The sequence below is a fragment of the Saccostrea echinata genome, unplaced genomic scaffold (genome assembly GCF_033153115.1).
Source record: "Saccostrea echinata isolate AGI-Se365-2 ecotype Australia unplaced genomic scaffold, CSIRO_AGI_Sech_v1 ptg000016l, whole genome shotgun sequence".
Taxonomy (NCBI): Eukaryota; Metazoa; Mollusca; class Bivalvia; order Ostreida; family Ostreidae; genus Saccostrea; species Saccostrea echinata.
Window position 1 is genome coordinate 13,393,970 of NW_026889765.1, and position 17,902 is coordinate 13,411,871.

At 34.1% G+C, this 17,902-nt stretch overlaps 1 protein-coding gene across 2 annotated transcripts in view; it reads right to left on the reverse strand.

Annotated features, from left to right (window-relative positions):
- The window catches only part of LOC133188454 (prostatic acid phosphatase-like), a 109,396-nt gene that overhangs the window by 48,844 nt on the left and 42,650 nt on the right, over window positions 1-17,902 (reverse strand). The window lies entirely within an intron of this gene.

Sequence of the window (17,902 nt, forward strand, 5' to 3'; positions counted from 1 at the left end):
CGGGACTAAGGGACGAGGTGCAAAGCACCAAGTCTCAGTCCTGCATCTGACATGATAGACCATCTGAGTTTTGTATCTTACTTAAAACATTTTTTCAATGCACTTTTGTATTGGCTAATGTCATAATACAATACTGGTGACGGTGACCAAACCAGATGGATGGGGCGCTTAGGGGTTAAAGAGATTTCTTTCAAAGTGATGAATAGTTTTTTAATTAAAATCCTTTACTGAACCCCAATCATATATTATTTATCGTTGTGGCACCCTACAGATGCATTATAAAGAGCTGAGCAACTTTGTGACATAAGCGATTCTGAGAGTATTGTGAAGGATCCTTTTTTTAATGGATGAAGATTGTAAGTGACCAGAAGGCAAATATTCCAGGAAAGCACCATTTTTGAAAGCACCACATCTTTATGTAAATTAATTTGGAAATATATGTTGAAATTAAATTTTCCGAGAAAAAAGTTTTATGGGATATACAGATCAAGTGTAAACTTGTCTGCATTATGCTTTTTCTTCCCCTGAATGCTAACATTCTTCAATGGACCACTTAACGTGGATTAATTTGGATGTGTTTTCCGAAAAATCATAAATTCAATATTAAATGTTAACTTGACCATATAATGAAATTTCTGGGACATTCCTACTTTGGAAGTTTCGTTGCATAAATGGATTACGAGATGTTGATTTCCATATAGCTTGAATTGGATAACAAGATGTTGATTTCTATATAAAATGCATAATTTTTGTCTATTTGTTGCCTTATTCATTCGTTGTGTATAAGCTAGGTGACGTTATCCTTTGTTTCACACAGTCCAATATTATTTTGGAGTACAATATTAGATAATTAATATTGTACTCCTGAAAATAATATTGGACTATAGCTAGTACACTCTTTGAAATATGAGACTGTAGAAACAAAAGAATGACATTACAAAAATGTTTTAAGTTAATATTAAATGTAAAAAAAAATTAAGTTGTATCAAATTAAAGCCCTAAAAAGAATTTTCACTAGGTGATCGATATGATCGATAATACAGATATTCCACCATATTGCGGTATGTTGACAAAAATATCTTATTGCAATACATTTTTGTAATACCGATATACCGGCAAAATGTGGACTCAAGAATTCTATCATAAAATATAAAGAAAAGTCATCAGAAACGTTTGCGATCATGCCAATTAACAGTAAGACAAAAGCTGTTGTATGGGGTGTATTTAGTTGCATAACTGCAATTCAATCAGCAAGATATCTTTTATTGGTTATTTATCATAGTTGTGCACATTCTACATATACATGTAAAAGAAAGTTAATATAATAAGAAAATACCATTTAAATATTTGTTGAAAATATTGCAATACATATCATTATACAGTTAAAAATATGGCAATATATCGCAATATGAAATCTCTAGCCAATACCCAGCCCTAATTTTCACCATGCAGTAATGAAATTTGTAAAATGATGAAGTTTATTATTTTGACTCTGTCTTTCTAGTACTGTATCAGTACTTTAATATAAGCAGGAACAAACACCATATTTTAATTCAAATGTACAACTAATACAATTTGGCCTGTTGGATGTGTTGGAGCTACTAGACTTAGCTAAAACCTAGGGCAAGCATAGCAGGGAGCAGGCAGCTGTAAATCTTAAAGTGAAGAAAAGACAGGACAGTTTAAAGTCTACGAAGGTAAACAGGTACCTGGGGTAGCCCAGCAAGTAGCTGCAGTATTATACAAAGTTGGATTCCTAAATTTTTATTGACTCTGGGGGAAGCCCATCAGAGTTGACTGGTACCTTGGGGGAAGTCCAGCAGTTAGCTATAAACCAAACTAAATTCATCAGCCTATATATCAAGTCAGAGTAACAACAAGAGGCCCATGGGCAACATCACTCCCCTGAGCACTTTGGCTAGGAAAAAGCAGAAATCAGTTCAGTATTGAAAAGTTTACATATTAAAGTGTTTCCAGGGCTGGGGGGGGGGGGGGACAAACTTGAATCTACACCCCCTGAAGATGCTTTTGAATTAATATGACTAATAATGGCTTTGCTGTTCTTAAAAGAAAATTTTAATGAAATATCCTTTACGATTTGAACAAACTTGAATCTACACCACCTGAAGATGCTTTTGAATTAATATGATCAATAATGGCTTTGCTGTTCTTAAAGGAAATTTTTATTGAAATATCTTTTATGTTCCTTTGTATAACTATGATCCCCTGTTATGGTCCATCACTCCTGGGGGGTTCAGGGTTCTCCACATTTGAAATTTTAACCATGGAGGAAGCTACGTGAAGGCAAAATGTGACCGAAAACATGAATGTGTGCAAGACTTTTTAACTTTCAATGATTGGTATCACAAAACTTAACCACTGCAACACAAAAAGTTGAAATAACCAACAATTTTTTAAAAGTTAAAAAAATGTAAATAATAATAAAAAGGAGTATTGATAACAGAAAGTATATATCATTTTAAAAATGTACAAAAATTGGCACAAAACTGTAGGAACATTTTGAAGGAATTTCAAAAAAAAATATTTTGATAGAGTAACCATGGCAACATTATTCAAAAGCTGACATACAGAATTGATGTTGCCTGTTGTATGAAACATTTTATTCAGATATGACTAAGACTGATGAATGGGTAGTATTTTGAAGAAAAAAAGTTAACAGACACACAAACTAACAGAAGAACTAACACCGACATCCTAACAATGCCTAAGCTTTTTTAACTGCATGGTCTATGAACTTACTGTCGGCATACATGGTAAAAGTATCAAAACTTAATATAACCAGGAGCATAATTCTGACATAACTGTAATTTTTCTTTCTCTATTCTGATTTCTTAAACATTTTTTTTTTTCTACATATTAAATTTTTCGCCAAAGAAGAAAGTACGTTATGTACCAAAATCGGCCCTGTCCGCAAATCTGATGAAGATTTTTTGGAAAGATGTCTAAGATGTCCTCTTTTTAATTCAGCTTAATTTTTGCAATTATCTCAAATCAATTTTCCTACAAAGCTATCTGAATGTTGATAGTTTCTTTGGAAAATAACACTATGACGTTATGACGTCAACCTAGTGACGCTACGCAAATACGATGGTTGTTGGAAAGTTTGTTATATTACTTTCAAGAAATATTTTTAAAAATACACATTTTCTTATATAAAAAATATTTATTTTGTTGAAGTGTGAAGTTTCATTCCATTCCATTTAACAGGAATCAATTTACTTAATTTTAAAATCAACGTGTTTGGTAACCCCGGAGAGCTCTACATTATAACGTCAAAAAACATTGCGTCATGATGTTTTCAAAAAAAAAAATTCTCCCTTTACATTTCACACAGTTTGGTCCAATAGCCACATATTAAAACCGTCTCTAAATTTTAATTTATTTTGCTAAAAATCGTACCGGTAGCATATTTTTCTTTGTCCATTTTTTTTTTATTATTGTTTTACCGTGTAACTGTACAAGATCCGCAACAGTGAAGCGCCTTTCCCTTTCCATGACTTTACCAACTCAAAGTTTCTGTTCAGATTTTTATAGATAATTTTTTTTCTCAAAGACCGCCCTTGTCTGATACAGAGTTTTAATCATTCGAACAGAGCCTCTGTCATTTTATACACATATGCACAAATCCCTCTTGACATTTGCTCCCTACAATATTTTCAGAGTTTATTTTGAAGATTTCCAGAGTACAAAACAAAATTTTGTGATACCTTTAAAAATTTCTTTAAAAATTTACAATGTTGTACTGAGCGGTCATAAAAAATATCAATATTTGGCCGCTGAGTAAGATATTTGACCTGTCAATGAGAAATTGGAACGCTTCCATCAAAGTTGTGGGCGGGATCAGCTCAATCTCATTTGCATTCGCTGGTGTTCGACAGTGACGAAATTGACCAAATTCAACCCCAGTGTGGTATAAGTAAATTTACATCATGGAAACATGCAGCACAAAATACAAAGATATAACAAAACATTTATTGACTATGTTCATGGGCAAAATGCGTTTTGTCGACCCATGGATCAGTTAAATAAAGGACTCAGACAAGCAGTTTGGTTTCTGGGACCGACAATATTCGTACAAATGAAAGATTAATTTATATGATTTTAAAACAAGAGAGGGAGAGGGAGAGAGAGAGAGATGCGTAATGCATATTTAATAGTACATTTATCATAAGTATCTGATTATTCTAATTCAAGCAAGATTTTGATTTTTAAAAACTAGACAATATTTTTTATGCGAATTACTTGGTTTGTTTTAAGATTGCATTAAAACTTTTAACACTATTTTATAGAATGTCAGATTCCCTATAAAATTTTATGAGAAAGCATTATAGATATTTTCAAAAAAAAAAATTTGAAATTTTTATTGATAGATAACATTGAAAGGGCCAATTCCCCAGTCAATCCTTTCCAAGTCGCGGCATCATTCACAAATTTATCTACACAAAATGTGTTTAAAACGTTTCTGTCTTGTCATCTGAAAAAGTTTCCAAAAAAAAAAAAAAAAAGAAAAACTAAAAGAAAAGTACTGTCATTCGATTAATAATTTTATATGTCACTGGATGGTCCTTCTCAAATGCACAAATTAAGTATCACCCCCCACCCCCGACCCCTTTACAAGCTGGTAGAGATGCAGCACTTCTCTTGGATAGTTGGCATAGGCAACTTTCTATCGCATTTTCTTTAGCAACTTATTGAGGCTTTTTTTCACCAACTTAGTATACAGCTTTTCCAAAAAAAATTTTTTAGATAAATAAATAAAAATAAATAAATAATAAAATAAAAATAAACTTGTATAATCATTAACTTTCTTTGAAGAACACTTTTATGATCTTTTTTTAAATATGTACATATAATTATAGATAAATACTGTTGCTTGAAGTTTCGACTTTGTTGCTTGAAGTTTCGCACTCTCTACCATCGGCTCATACATTCACCTCTGTCGTTGGCTCGCGTATATCACAGTGATAAGCACGAGAAATAGTGCATTAGTTTAAATTCATTATAATTAAATGCCTGCACTAATGTTCCTCTTTTAAGGTAGATATTTACTAAGTATATCTAGAACTATTAGTTTAATTTGAGATAATCCTTGTAATGTCATGTTTTTTACATTATGTCAAAAATCTTGACGTGAGCCCATCGCAGAGGCGTCTGAGAGAGAAACGAACAACAACTCTGCAAGGGAGATTGGAAGTTTCGCTCAATATGAGAGCCTATCTTAAAGTAAGTATTGTAATCCTTCAATACCAAACCTATGGAGAGAAAGATCATAGGCATTTATGCCTGCTTTTCAATCCATTTCAGGTAGAGCGCTTGCTCCGTGATCGGGAGGTCGTGAGTTTGAATCTTGGCCGAGACTGACCTAAGTCGATAAAAAATGGGTAGCACTGTTCCTTTGCCAAGCGCTTGGCACTTTGAAGTGAAAGTTGCGGGTCCTTCGGGTAAGACCTTAAAAACCGAGGTCCCATGTCACAGCAGGCGTTGGCACGATAAAGATCCCTCACTGCCAAATGGCCTTGATTGCCGAGTAAAGGTCAAAATTTGAAGCCCTTCACCGGTATATGGTGACGTCTCTATATGAGTGAAAAATTCTTGAATGGGACATAAAACAACATACAATCAATCAATCAATCAATCGGCACTTTGAAGTGAACGTTGTGGGTCTTTCGGATGAGACCTTAAAAATCGAGGCCCCGTGTTACGGTAGGTTCAAAGTTTTTTTTCAATATTTTTTTTTCAAAACCAATTTTCCCCAATACACTAAATTCCTAAACTTTACCTATCCTAAAGCAAAAAGGGGGGGGGGGCTTTCAATGATCATTTTCAAAGCTTGGGAAAAAGTGGAAAGGGGTTACTGCACATTCCTCGAGCAAATTCTTACCATTATTTTTGTTCCACAGTATACTTATATTAAATTGAGTGATACACATAACCCGCTGCAACTGGGTGAAAGAATTTAGTGACAAGTAACCTTGCTGAAAAGTAAACCCCTCACCCGATACAGGTTTTTATTTATTTTTTTTTTTGTCCGAAATTCTTTTTTTGGACCTTTCTGTCGCTTTCTCATTCCAGTCTTCTTTCAACTTCACTGGATCCTCGACAGATAAGAAATTACAACTCTGGTATATGTGGAATCATCTTAAGTAGAATATACAGGTAAAAAATAATTTTTACTAGGTGAAATATGAGCCTTTGTTTTTATATGCATAACATTAACGGCAATGTCTACAATATAAACTTATGCACATGCGACATGCTTATATTGTGTGTGGAATTATAAAATCTGAAAATATATTGAAACATCAACTGTGCACTTTTATAAACGACTGAAAATACAAGACTTCAGAATATTAATTAATCTGATCAGTCCTGACCAACGGCATCCAAAAGGTTGGGAATTCCCCCCCCCCTCCTTTCCAAAATGTGTTGCAAGGGGACCTATTGTGACGTCATCTTTGAGTTTATTGCGTAATTTATTTACATAGATGCAGACATCAACTAGGCTGTTTTAGTAGCCAAATTAAAATAAAGTCTAGGATTTAAGCATTTTCTCTTTTCTGCAATAATAGTTTTAGTGATTTCATTTGTCAGCTGAACATTTTTATTTTATTACTTTAGTATATCAAATCAATTGATCTCTTCCCTTCTTGCTGGCAACATTTATCAAGCGTAAGGCTTATTTGTATAAAATTATATCGCAATTTGTCATTTCTATAAAACATTTTTTTAGTTTTCATGCTATTTTTATAACAAATATATTTGTATCAGCAATATAAATGTGGTCAATCAATGATGAATTTATTTTTTAACATTATTACATGAAATACACCATTATTATTAATTCTAGATAAGAATTCGCCTCTCAACTAACTCGGTATCCGCCACCGGAAATAGTCATGAAATGTCAAAATTAACATACTGCACATTCCTCAAGCAAATTCTTACCATTATTTTTGCTTGTCTTTTATCAAATTATTTTCAAATATATATGTTTTATTTTGCTCAAGGGGTGTGCACTACTTCAATTTTGGCAATTTGTTGTAAAAATAGTGGAAAAAATAGCAATTTCCAGAAAGAATGGATGTTTAAATCCTGTGAATGCCTCTAATCAACATACTTGCAAAACTTTGTTATGCATATATCAAAACTACCAATCTTCTTCTACATGTACATAGTAGTTATATTTTTGAAAACGTGTAAATCAAAATACGAAAAATTGTGGGCCTTTGAATAATACGTAACATACTAAGTTCTTTCCTTAGCTTCTCCATGTGCCCCCGTGCTAAAAATAGCGCCACACGACATTTCATAACAAGAGGCCCATGGGCCACATCGCTCACCTGAGTAACTTTGGCCATGCTGTTCTTTACCAGATTCCCCCCCCCCCCTGTAATACTTTTTGTGGCCCTGCCCTACCCCGGGGGGTCATGATATTAACAATTTAAAATCTACACTATCCCAGGATGCTTCCACATAATTTTCAGTTTTCCTGGCCCAGTTGTTCTTGAGAAGAAGATTTTTAAAGATTTTTCTTATATATTTCAATGTAAAACTTAGATTCCCTATTGTGGCCCTGCCCTACCCCCGGGGGTCATGCTTTTTACAATTTAGCATCTACACTACCCCAAGATGCTTCCACATAAGTTTCAATTTTTCTGGCCCAGTTGTTCTTGAGAAGAAGATTTTTAAAGGTTTTTCTTACAAATTTCAATGTTAAAGTTGGATTCCCTATTGTGGCCCTGCCCTACCCCCAGGGGTCATGATTTTTACAATTTAGCATCTACACTACACCAGGATGCTTCCACATAAGTTTCAGTTTTTCTTGCCCTGTCTGTTCTTGAGAAGAAGATTTTTAAAGACTTTTCCTATATATTTCAATGTAAAACTTGGATTCCCTATTGTGGCCCCGCCCTACCCCCAGGGGTCATGATTTTAACAATTTAAAATCTACACTATCCCAGGATGCTTCCACATAAGTTTCAGCTTTTTTGGCCCAGTGGTTCTTGAGAAGAAGATTTTTTAATGACCCAAACCTATTTTTGTTTTTTCTCGATTATCTCCCCTTGTAAGGAGACTTGGCCCTTTATTTTAACAATTTAAACTCCCCTTTACCCAAGGATACTTTGTACCAAGTTTGGTTAAAATTGGCCCAGTGGTTCTTGAGAAGAAGTTGAAAATGTGACAAGTTTACAGACGGACGGATGGTCGGACGACGGACAACGGGTGATCAGAAAAGCTCACTTGAGCTTTCAGCTCAGGTGAGCTAAAAATGGGAGGTAACACTAAAACGAAGATGGCGATTTGCACTTATGTACATTTTATCAGAAAGATGAGGGTGAATTAAAAAAAAATGACCAAACGCATATTTATCAACCCACACTAAAATTACAGGCAATGAAAATAGATTTCTATGTCTCAGCATATGTCTTTAGATAGTGTCTAAATACCTGCCAAATATCTCGTCGATATCTCAATTAACAAAAAAGTTATGCCCAAAAATCATGCTAAAATTGTCAGGAGTGCAACACCTTTTTGTGACATTTTGAAATTTCAATATTTTTTGGAGATCTGTGAAATAAAAAATAATGCTTCATGTTGAAAATAAAGACTTTCCTGATAATATTCAAAGTATTGAGCTTTAAATGTGGACTGTCAAAACTTTTGTTTAATCAGGTTGTGGTCATGGCTGATGTTTAAAAAAATGTTATACCATGTCAGGAGTGCAACAGAAAAAATGTAGTGTTGCCAAAAAAACATCAATTGTAAAATTCTGATAGACAATTAAGACAAAACGGAATTTTGGAAGTGTAAAATAATAACTGATATACATTTTAAAACTTAAAAATGTTATATAAATCACAGGCAGCATTAATGAGAGTCAAGTATATGTGCATACCCAAAAATGTCAGGAGTGCAACATTTGATGTTTTGCTCCCAAGCATGAAAAAACTATTATCATTATATGATTTTCTGATTTTTATTTTGGAAAATAAAGACACAAAGAACATTTTTACCAAATAGATTTATCAATTACAGGATCTGTCTGTGCTTCAGATCCTCATTTCTATGGTCAGGAGTGCAACACATTTTTTTAAAGATTCAAGTTGTGTGACGAAAAGACTTCTATTCATGCTTAGAAGTATTCATTAATTAATAATGATCTTTTTGTATAATTTAATGCTAAATTATTGACAGTTTTATTATTAAAATCCTTCCTTTTTCAATTTTATCAATTCAGATGTGTTTTTATCTTTTTTGTGATTTTTTTAATGAACGTTAAACATAAACACACTAAAACATAGTCATAAAATTCGAGTAATTCCTCCTCAACTTCACTGAAACAACAGAACAAGTTCTTATGTAATTTTCACTTCACAATTCTACTTTAAAGGCCCCAATGCTTTAGTCAGGAGTGCAACAAATATGTTAAATTATAAATCGTCCAATAAGAATAAAAATAAAGAAAAAATGATGAGTAGAATTTTTCTGGTAGGTTACTGTGTTTGTCTTCTAAAGGAAAATATGCTTTAAAATATATTTTATCTTCTAAATATACATTTAAGCTAGTTTTTTGGCATAAAATAGGGTATAATTCCAGATAAAATGCGAATTTTAAATACTTTCATCTGTTTTAATTATGAAGTATTGGGCTATAAGTATTGCACAATTTCATTACCACTTGATGTTGCCAACACTTTATGAATTTTTGTGTTCTATGGTTTTAATTTTAAACTTTACTGCAGTCAGGAGTGCAACAAAACTGCTTCATAATTACCGATGCTTTTTAACTATCTTTACTAAAAATTAAGTTGAAAAAAAATGCTTGATACTATTTGATGTTCAAAACACTATGTCTATCAACAAATTACAGAAATTTTACAGTCAATTCAGGGAATAGTTTTCATCATTTCACATATATTTTAAATACAATTTATATATATTACACTTTGCAAATAATCATGTTTTAAGGTCTTCAAAATATGAAAGACCTCCTGTAAACGATGAAAAATATCAACACGACAAATTGATTTACAAAGTAAGAATGGGTTATTGTGTGTTATAATTTTTAAAACAATGTTAAATAAAATACATATCAGATGTCAGGAGTGCAACACAATAATGTACAGAACATAGGGTCACTTCAAAATCTAGTATTTTTCGTAAGAGAACTCGTATATAACAATTCTTTTTTGGCTTAGATTTAAAGAATTGACTTGAACGGACAAAAAAAAAGTGAATTTTGGGGAATTTCATTACTTCATATTTTTTTCATATTAAAACTTTTCAAACCAGAATTGAAAAAATAATGTAAAATAACAATCAAAAAGCCAATTTTTTGTCACATGTACAAGAGAAGATACTCATTCAAGGTCTAGATTTAATCATTTATACCCCTTTTACCATTTTGAAGCATAAAAAACTATAATTTCTTGTGATTATGTATTTTAGAAAGTCTTTTAAGGTGTAATGATATTTTCTTTTTTCAAAAGAAATTTTACAAATAAAAATTCTGAAACTTTTTAATCCAATTGTCTATTCTATTGCCACTTCAGGATTTTAAACTAGAATGCATTTGCAATATGATGATATAAGTGAAAAATATGTTATAAGTAGTTGAATTTTACCAAAAAAATTCAGTTTGGTGGTCATTTTTTTTTTAATTCACCCATAATAAAGTTAATACTTATTAAAATAGAGCATGGGGAATTAATTAAATACAAAGGAATAGGAAATTTTGAAAGGGTTAAATTTTTCTGGGCACAGAAACTTGAACTGGATGCTTATCGATTATCATGTAGTTACTGCTCGTTATGCCATCTTTTGTAAATCTGTTATCGTGAACACGTTGGAATTCCCCGAAATTACATGTGTACAGAAAAATTAACTCTCAATTGATCATCAGCTGATTGACTCTCCATTGTCACGCTTCACAGCATAGTCGCCAATCAACAACTTACTTAGTCCAAAATATCTGATGTTTTCCAGGCCTCTTTTTTACGATTTTGATATTTTACGTGCCAGGAAAATGTCAAAACCGGTACCATTATGAAAACTGGAAATTTCGCTGTCTCCAACCGGACTTGATTTTCGATACTTGCAAACCAATTTAAATGCCAAACTCACAATTTATCAATAGTACAATGCTTCTAGTACTCACCAATATCGATGAAAAGAAAACATCATTTCAATACAGAACTTGCAAGATTTTAAAATGAATGAAATGAAAACATATCTCGACAGCCAGATAAAATGTTTTCATCAGATTGTATTTTTTATAAACGAACTGATGAAAACGATATTGGCGAGTACTAAAATTATTGTACTATTGATAAGTTGTAAGTTTGACATTAAATTTGGTTCGCAAGTATCAAAAATCAACCCGAGAATGCCGCCTCCGGTTGGATGCAGCGAATTCCCAGTTTTCGTAATGGTGCCGGTTCTGACGTTTTCCTGGCACATAAAATATCAAAATCATACAAAAAAGCTTGGAAAACATCAGATATTTCAGACTACAACTTACTGTGTATGTTTAGCACAGTCCGCTTTCTCTCGAGGCATGTGAGGTGCATGGCAGTCGTAGTATAAACACAATTAACTATACTCAAGTCATTAAAAAGTAGGTGTCAATATTGAAATGCAATAAAAATTTTATCATGGCGGCTGGCGATTCTAACCATGGCGCAGCTCATATAACCATGGCGCACATAAATTTAACCATGGCAGGCCGCCATGGTAAAACCCCTTGTGGAAAACCATGGGGTTATGAGTTGAACAAATTTGAATCTACATTACCTGAGGATGCTTTTATTTTATTATGACCAATCACAGCTTTGCTGTTCTCGAGAATAAGATTTTTTCCTATGTATTCCTACTTTGATCCATTGTGGCCCCACCCTACCCCCGGAGGTCATGATTTGAACAAACTTGATTCTACACTACTGAAGATGCTTCCATATAAATATTGCTGTTCTTGAGAAGAAGATTTTTTTAAGATTATGTATTCCTTAATAAAAATTTGATTGCCCACCCTGGGGGGGGGGGGGGGGGGGGGGGGTCATGATTTGAACGAACTTGAATGTACACTACCTGAGGAACATAAGTTTCATATTTTCCAGCAAAGTGGTTCTTGAGAAGATTTTTAAATGATGCCATTAATTTGTCATGATTTCTTCATTATCTCCCCTTGGAAGGTGTGGCCCTTCATTTGAAGAAACTTAAATCCCCTTCACCCAAGGATACTCTGTGCAAAGTTTGGTTGAAATTGGCCCAGTGGTTGAGAAGAAGATGAAATTGTGAAAAGTTTATGACAACAACAACGACGACAGACAACGGACAAATTTCGATCAGAAAAGCTCACTTGAGCCTTTGGCTCAGGTGAGCTAAAAAATATGAAAAATTTTTGGGGCTTAAAGGGCCAAATGAATGATGACTGATGAAATTGCAATTTAGAGATGACAGCCCCAAGAAGTTGATAATATACACATTGTATAGAGCTGAGTTTCTCTTGAGCTTCTTGTACTACATCTTTGGACATTCTTACATATATCTACAACAGTTGGATGACTATTTACTTAAAGTTTGAATGAGATGATCTTGTATACCTGCTGCAGCTGCAGATGTTTCTGCGACAATTCTAAAAGAATGCCCGCAGTATTTTTTTTAAATCAATGAGATCTAAGTTTAGAATTTGTAACATATGTCTTAACATTCCTATAAAGTTATCTTTGTAAAACAGTTCACCATTAAAATTTACAAACATTGGTGACTCTTGTAACAGTGAATTAACTAATCCTATCTGAATAAATTGAATCATGATGGGTATTAAGATCTGACCAAGAAACCAAGAAGCAGAGAAGATTTTCAAACAAGAGGCCCAAGGGCCTTAACGGTCACCTGAGTATGATAAAACAATTTCAAGGACGCATAGAGTATAAAATGAACTAAAAGGTGAAGCTTTGTTGCCCAAAAGCAAGAAAAATAGGGTGATCATGATCAACAAAATAATTGGTCTTAATATTCATTAACAGTTCATAAATTAGGTTCTAATCTGTTCCCCATTTATCACTATCACTATACAGTATATTAACAAATTATCAATGCTTCTGTACTATTTTAATCCTTTGTTGAAATCTCTTACATTGGCATCTCTTGGTCTTTGATGAATATTTAATAAGACAAGTTATTTTTGTCTCATTTTTATTTATCTACTACTTACAAATCTATCTGATCATTAAAACTATGAAAGTACTTTTTGTATTATACAATAAAAGTTTTTGCATAATTCTCTATTTACCTTTCAAGTACATTATTTACAGTGATAAATTATCAAAAGTAAATGGCAAAGGGGAATAACTCCTCTCAGTAGAATACAAACTAATAGAGCCCTGGCCAGGACCAGAACACTTGACCAAATGGTCCAGATGTTCAAAAATCTGGTAAAAATTCCCTTCCTTATAAAAACTTTTACTCTGTTTGCCTCAGATATGCCCAGGTGCGGAGAAGATTTTTAAATAAATAATGCATTTTTACTACAGATTCACTATATTATCAATAGAGCCCCCCCCCCCCCCCCTCCAAAACACCAGAGCTTCTGACCCTGGGACCATATGTTTGCTCATCATCACTTTGTTTATCTGCTTAACACTCAGGAGCAAACAGGATTATTTAATAGAATTAATGCATTTGCTCTAAATTATCAAGAGCCCCACCCTCACACCAGCACATCTGACCCAGAGGTCATGAAATTCACTACTCTGGAAGAAGCACACTTGCTCATCATAACTATACACTTAGCTTCTTTGCTTTTTTTAACCAGAAGAAGAAAAGAATATTTTCAAAGAAATTTTGCTTTTTCACTTTATAATCAATAGAAGCCCCCCCCCCCCCCCCCACCAGAACCCTTAAACCTGGGGTCATAAAATTCACAATTTTGGAAGAGGCATCCTTGTGTATCATGACAATGTACTTAAGTCTGTTTAAGCAATACCCAGGGGCAGAGAAGAAGATTTTCAAAGAAATAATTCACCTTCACTATAGGATCTATATAACCCCGCCCTAGCACCAGAACTCCTGTCCCCGGGGCCATGAATTTCACAATTTTGGAAGAGGCATCCTTGCTTATCATAACAATGTACTTAGTTTGTTTAAATAATACCCAGGTGCAGAGAAAAAGATTTTTAAAGAATTAAAACATTTTCACTTTATAATCAATAGAGCCCCGCCCTAACACCAGAACCCCTGATCCAGGGGCCACGAATTTCACAATTTTGAAAGAGGCATTCTTGATTATCATAACTATGTATTTAATGTGTTTCAATAATACCCAGGAGTAGAGAAGAAGATTTTCAAAGGATTAATGCATTTTCACTATATAATCAATAGAGCCCCACCCTAACACCAGAACCCCTGACCCAGGGGCCATGAAATTCACAATTTTGGAAGAGGCACTCTTGCTCATCATAACTATGTACTTAGTTACTGAATTTAATACCCAGGAGCAGAGAAGAAGATTTTCAAAGGATTAATGCATTTTCACTATATAATCAATAGAGCCCCACCCTAACACCAGAACCCCTGACCCAGGGGCCATGAATTTCACAATTTTGGAAGAGGCACTCTTGCTCATCCTAACTACGTACTTAGTTAGTTTATTTAATACCCAGGAGCAGAGAAGAAGATTTTAAATGAATTAATGCATTTTCACTATATAATCAATAGAGCCCCACCCTAACACCAGAACCCCTGCCCCTGGGGCCATGAATTTCACAATTTTGGTAGAGGTACTCTTACTCATCATTACTATATACTTAGTTAGTTTATTTAATACCCAGGAGCAGAGAAGAAGATTTCCAAAGAACTAATGCATTTTCACTATATAATCAATAGAGCCCCGCCCTAACACCAGAACCCCTGCCCCTGGGGCCATGAATTTCACAATTTTGGAAGAGTCACTCTTACTCATCATAACTATATACTTAGTTAGTTTATTTAATACCCAGGAGCAGAGAAGAAGATTTTCAAAGAAATAATGCACTTTCACTATATGATCTATATAGCCCCGCCCTAGCACCAGAACCCCTGACCCTGGGGCCATGAATTTCACAATTTTGGTAGAGGACTCAATGCTTATCACAATGATGCCAACAGTTTGACTGCTTGATGTCCAGGAGTAAAGAAGAAGATTTTTAAAGATTGCATTAATTTTGGTGGTTTTAGCCCCACCCCTCAGGCCCCAGGGGGGCAGGGACCATGAAATTCACAATTTTTGTTCCCCTTCACCCATAGATGCTATATGCCAAATTTAGTTGAAATTGGTTGAGCGGTTTCAGAGAAGAAGCTAAAAATGTTCAAATGTTAACGCACATCGCACGACGCACGACGCACGCCGACGGACAAAAACGGATAGCAATAGGTCACCTGAGTGACTCAGATGACCTAAAAAAATAATGCATTTTCACTTTATGATCAATAGAGCTCTGTCCTAACACAAGAACCCCTGACCCTTGGGGCCATGAAATGAAAAATTTTGAAAAGGTACTCTAATTATATAATAGTGTTGTACTTCGCATGCACTATGCCTAAATAGTAGTCAGGGTTTGACACTTGGTGCAAGAGCCGGAGGTGAGTGCACTATGTGTCAAACCCTGACTACTTTTTAGCCATAGTGCATGCAAAGTACAACGCTATTGTTATTATTATGCTGACTGTTGTAAAAACGACAATATTTTCTCCAATGTTTCATCATCTCTTACATTCATGTTAGCACACCCCCTATTATGATGTCATGTTGTGCTACATGTACATCATAATCTTTTTTCGTTAATTTTGAATGTTTCATGCATTAGGTATAGCTTAACGTACAGAATGATAGTTTTGGGGAATTTTAGTTGAGTGAAGGGGGAAAATTGCAAGAAACTATTTTAGAAAAATTATTTGTTTAATTTTTTTTTCTTTAAGTGTAAAATATTTGAAACTAAGTTTATATACAGTGCTACCTCGGTATATTGCCCTCCGTTATATTGCCACCCCCGCTTATTGCCAGGAATTCTCCAAGAACGGATTTCCCCCTGTGTTAATACACCTGTTATATTGCCACCCCCGCTTATTGCCATCCGCCACTAGTTTGGGGAAACAAAAGGTCAAATTATATAAGGAAAACCCTCGGTAACAATGCCAATTATCTAGCGCGCGCCGGTAATTTGGACGTCACACCCGTGCTTTGACAGTGGTTGCGGTGAAGCGTGACTGGCTGAACAAGGAGTTCAGCTAAATTAAAGATAATCGTTTTATAAAACTCAAAATTAGCAATTTCTTTTGTGTTGTTTTTATAAGATAGAAGTATTATTTCATCACAATAATGGGGAAGTCAGGGAAGAGAAAGCGTACAAATTTAGATTACAAACGAAAATTTAAAATAAACCCAAACAAATAATTGTACATTTTATTTAACTGTAAATCGCCGATTGTTGCTTTCACCGAACCTGGCCATAATAAATGAAAAAATCATTTTATTCCCCATAGATCAAAAAACCAAATTCTAAATTCTAAGGAAATCCCATCTCTATTTTTAGACTACTATAATTCCGCACGTGAAAATAGCATGGGATTCCGTTACCCCTGAAACAGTCATCAATTGTTGGACACATAATGGATTGATTGATGAATATCAAAACAGAATAGGAAGAGAAAGTACTCAGGTACTAGCAAACATGAGAATACATGTATATTACAACAGGTTCATGAAGATCTAGACATGTACCCTGGCACGTGACTTTCCATTCGTCTGATACCGAACTTTTTTTAACTGATCTAGTATTATTGAGATGGTGAAATAATCTATGATATTGACGATAAACCTCAAAAACTTTTGTATACCGAGAGACTATAACTGCTATTGACACCGTTATCATCGGGTTGTTAAATTCTTCGACCCAGGATCAACAGAAGAGCAAAAGAGCGGGAAATTGAAAAATGTCGTAATATTGTGACATTTTCATTTCATTTTAAAAACAAATACATTAATGACTTTTTTCCGGAAGAAATGAAAGTTGCGCTTGAGTGTATATGTATGTACACACGCGCAAGAGCATGACATTTGATTTTAACTAAAATAAATTACGTATTCATCTTGAACTGGGGTCATTGCATTGTAATTTATGACAGAACTTGTTATATTGCCACCCTCGCTTTAATGCCAAAATCTGTCTTGGACAAAAGTTGGCAATATACAGAGGGAGCACTGTATATATTATTATAACAGTAACTTGATCCGAAGAGCCGTATCACATCAAGTTGAAAGGCGCGGATCATCAGATCAAACGAGACACAAATCGTCGAGTATGATCTGATAATCCACACCTGTCAACAAGAGGGGATACGGCTCTTCGGATCAAGTTACTGTTATAATGATAAATTTATTATATACCCCTTCACAACTAGCAAAAAATATAATAAAAGGAAACTTTTTGGATCAATTACATAACTTTTATCCATTTAACAAACCATTTTGTCAAGGAAATTTTTGATACACAAGAATAAAAATGTCATTTATCTGTGTACTACGTCATCATTTTCAGAAAAGGGTGATATGGATTCAGAAAACCACAGTGTGGTGATGCGGAACGTCGGATCACACCATCAGGTGATTCCATAAATTCAACAGTAAAATTGAGTGACAAACAGTTGGGTATATAATAAATATATTATACTACACTGCTTTAGATAACGGCGTCTGTGGCGTAATCAGTACTAATAATCCAGGAAAACTTCGCTATATCCATGAATTTGCAATATCCTTGTTTGTACTAAATGAGTTTTAGTGTGCATCCCTTTACAGACACTAATAAACTTAGTTTCAAATTCTTGTTGTTTATATCTGGTG